Source organism: Peromyscus californicus, unplaced genomic scaffold (assembly GCF_007827085.1).
Source record: "Peromyscus californicus insignis strain IS unplaced genomic scaffold, ASM782708v3 Scaffold_4__1_contigs__length_199733344, whole genome shotgun sequence".
NCBI lineage: Eukaryota > Metazoa > Chordata > Mammalia > Rodentia > Cricetidae > Peromyscus > Peromyscus californicus.
Window position 1 is genome coordinate 15,873,840 of NW_026294562.1, and position 4,357 is coordinate 15,878,196.

Sequence of the window (4,357 nt, forward strand, 5' to 3'; positions counted from 1 at the left end):
TGCTCTCCAGATCGCAGCTCCGGCAGGTGACCGCGCCTGAGGCTGTCACTGCCATGTTTGTCATGGGCTCGTGCCCTTAGGGACCCAAAAGAAAATGGGTATCAGCAAACAGGTTGCCTGGACTCCTGACCGACTTATCCCTTCTCTTTTACCTGCCATTTCAGCTCAAATAAAAAGTTTCTCGGGCTGGAGAGATGGCTCAGTGGTTAGGAGCTCTGGCTGCTCTTTCAGAGAGGACCCAGGTTCAGATCCCAGCACCCGCATGGCAGCTCACAACTGTCTGTAATTCCAGTTCCAGAGGGTCTAACACCCTCCCACAGGCATACATGCAGGCAAAATACCAATACACATAAAATTGATAAATAAGTAATTAAAAAAAGTTTCTCTTGGGGACGTTCTCCTCCCCTTCCCTGGGATAAGCGTTTAGCACTGCCTTAACGCCCAGCCGAGTCATGACCAGGGACTATCTAAGGCTGGATTGTGAGCCCTGTGAGGAATCAGATCACGGAAGCCAGGGGATATTAGACACAGGCACTGGGCCACCAGCCCACAACCATGCAGCCTGACCTCTTTGTAGTGGTAGTATTAAGAACTAGAAAAGGATTCTCAATGGCAACGAAAGCCGGAGCTGCGAGCAACAGCTTCTCTCAGGTCTGCTCCAGGAACACTGGCCAGCGATCCATGCTGGTTTGCTTCTGCCGCTGGAACCACTCCAACTGCTTCCGCTTCACGCCTGGGACCTTCACTAACCAGATCCGAGCAGCCTTCAGGGAGCCACGCTTCCAGTGGTGACTGATCCCAGAGCTGACCGCCAGCCCTCTTATGTCAACCCGCCCGCTATGGCTCTGTGTGATGCACCCTCGTCTGCTCAGCATTACCATCCCAGGCAACAAGGGAGCTCATTCAGTGGGTCTGATGTGGGATGCGTGGCACTGTCTCCTGCGAGCACCCATAGGAAGTTAAGCCTGATCTTTACTTCCACAGAGACCAGAGGAGATGGAGAAGGGAGAGCTGCCACGGAGAAGACTGTGACCACGGAGGAATTTCAGGGCTAATGGACGCTCCAGCTCCTCAGTTCACTGCCGCTCAGCCTGAGGGGGCAGACTGGTCCGAGGGTGTGCGGGTGCCCTCTGTACCCACCCAGCATGCCCAGCTCTAACTTTAAACACATTTTTTCGATTTATTGTATTATTGTGTGAGTGTACCATGTCCCTAAGAGCCCACAGAAGACAGAAGAGGGTGTCAGATCTCCTGGGACTGCAATTACAGACGTTGTAAGCCACCATGTGGGTGCCTCGCTTAGCAAAGGGTTTTTTTTTTTTTTTTTTTTGGTTTTTCGAGACAGGGTTTCTCTGTGTAGCTTTGCGCCTTTCCTGGAACTCACTTGGTAGTCCAGGCTGGCCTCGAACTCACAGAGATCCGCCTGGCTCTGCCTCCCGAGTGCTGGGATTAAAGGCGTGCGCCACCACCGCCCCGCCGGGTTTTTTTATTGTTTTCCAATTTACACCTTCTAGCGAGTTAATTTCTTGTAGTTTTGCAGCCTGTCCTCAAGCTCGCTCTGTAGACCAGAATGAGCTATCAAACTCAGAGATTCGCCTGACTCTGCCTCTCGAGTGTGTGCTGGGATTAAAGGCATGCGCCACCACAATGTATACAGTATTCTGCCTGGATATATGCCTGCAGGCCAGAAGAGGGAGCCAGATTTCACTACAGATAGTTGTGAGCCACAGCGTGGTTGCTGGGAATTGAACTCATGACCTCTGAAGAGGAGCCAGTGCTCTTAACCTCTGAGCCATCTCTCCAGCCCCCAGTGTACACTTTCACTTCAAAGCAAACCTTGAGTCTTTCTTTAACCATCTTGGAGAGGGGGGACAAGACCAGCTTTGAAAAGTGACCCAGCAGCAATGACCTTGAGTCCTTCCCGCCCCATGAATGTGGGCAATGAGATCAGTGGCTGCGATGCTGGAGGCCGAATCCCCTGCCAGACTCCTTCAGTCCTTGAACCTAAGAGAAATGGCACACAAGTAGTGTCCTGAAATTCTCTCCTAGGCCTCCCACCTCCCCGTTCTAGGCTCTACTGTTATGAAGGCAGGGGCGGGTTTGGGGCGGGTTTGGACCAAGGTACACCCAGGCTGGTGAGGCGCCCATGCAGACGTGGCAGCGTGGCCCGGTGGGAAGTTACTCACACTATGCAGGCATGGCATCCATGTGGAAAGTTTTAAGTGTGTGTGTGTGGGGGTGGGGGGGATAGAGAGAAAGAGGGAGGGGAGAGGTAAAGGAGAGAAAGGAAAGCGGAGGTGCGCACAGCCTCATGAAGAGAGAGAGGGAAAGGGAAGGAGGGGAGGAGGGATTTTTCCCTTTTAAAGGGGTCTTTACGTCAGGACGCAGGGTGGGTCCCCAAGGGGCGGGCCAGAATGCCAACATCTACCATGTTCTATTCTCCAAGAGCTCTTCATTCTTGTTTATTAGGGCATTTTTCTCAGGGCTTTGACTGCCCATTAGTGAGGCTTAAGGTTCCCTGGCCAAAAACTACTAAGGATGCTGTGTTTTCAAGTGTTTCACAAGATGCTGAGAGGAAATACCGAGTGTATATCGCTGGGGGTGGGGGTGGGAGACACGATCTTTAAACCAGCTTAAACAAAAAGGAATTTATTGGTCTGGGTAACTGTGAGACTGTGATTCAGACACCATTATCAAAATGCAAGCTCTTTCTGTCTCTTCATTTCTTCTGAGTCCACATTCAGTGACTGAGTTCCCCACCCCACCCCAAACCCCAACCCTGCAATCCTTTCAGATTTCTGTCTTGGGGAAAGAAAATGTTTCCTTCCACCAGACAAGAGTACAGGGTGCTGGAGAGATGGCTCAACAGTTAAGAGTGTGTGTAGGCGGACTTTCCTGTCCCGACTGCCTTCTCCCAAATAACTGACTTGGAGACTTAACATAAATTATAAATGCTTGGCCGATAGCTCAGGCTTGTTACTAACTCTTCCATTTAAATTAACCCATATTTCTTATCTATGCTTTGCCACGTGGCTCATGGCTTGTTACCTCATTTTCTTTTCTTTTTTTTTGGGGGGGGGTTTATCGAGACAGGGTTTCTCTGTGTAGCTTTGCGCCTTTCCTGGAACTCACTTTGGAGACCAGGCTGGCCTCAAACTCACAGAGATCTGCCTGCCTCTGCCTTCCAAGTGCTGGGATTAAAGGCGTGCGCCACCACCACCTGGCGTTACCTCATTTTCTACAGTCCTGCTTCCTCAGTGGCTGGCTGGCATCTCCTCTGACCCCGCCCCTCCCATCATTCTCCTAGTTTGGTTGTCCTGCCTATACTTCCTGCCTAGTTACTGGCCAATCAGCTTTTTATTAAACCAGTGAGAGCAATACATATTCACAGTATAGAGGGTTATTTCATGGCAAATGTGTGCTTCAGCTGAGCATGGTAGCATACACCTTCAGTCCCAACACTGAGTTTGAGGACAGCCTGGTCTACAGAGAAAGTTCCAGGACAGCCAGAGCTACAGAGACCCCTATCTCAAAGAAGAAGAAGAAGAAGAAGAAGAAGAAGAAGAAGAAGAAGAAGAAGAAGAAGAAGAAGAAGAAGAAGAAGAAGAAGAAGAAGAAGTAGAAAAAAGGTGCACTATGCTGCTCTTTCAGAGGACCTATGTTAAGTTCCTATTACCCATGACAGGGAGCTCACAAGTACCTGCAACCTCAGATCCAGGGAATCTGACACCTTTTTCTGGCCTCCATAGGCACCTGTACTCACGTGGATATATCCTCCCCCACACATATCCATATAATAAAAAAAAAAAAATCTGCTGGGCATGGTAGCACATGCCTTTAATCCCAGCACTCAGGAGGCAGAGGCAGGCAGATCTCTTGTGAGTTCAAGGTTGGCCTGGTCTAGAATGAGTTCTAGGACAGTCTGAGCTGTTGTGAGATGTTTATTATGCTGTGTAAAGATATGTCACTGTGATTGGTTGAATAAAAAGCTAAATAGCCAATAGTTAGACATGTATAGCAGGGACTTCCGGACAGAGAGCTCTGGCAAGAAGAGAGGCGGAGTCACCAGCCAGACAAGCAGAAAGCAGGATGGACAAAACGGAGATGAGGTGATGAGCACGTGCAAGAACGTAGATTTAGCCGGGCGGTGGTGGCGCACGCCTTTAATCCCAGCACTCGGGAGGCAGAGCCAGGCGAATCTCTGTGAGTTCGAGGCCAGCCTGGGCTACCAAGTGAGTCCCAGGTAAAGGCGCAAAGCTACACAGAGAAACCCTGTCTCGAAAAACCAAAAAAAAAAAAAAAAAAAAAAAAAAAAAAAAAAAAAAAAAAGAACGTAGATTTAAAAATATGGGTTAAT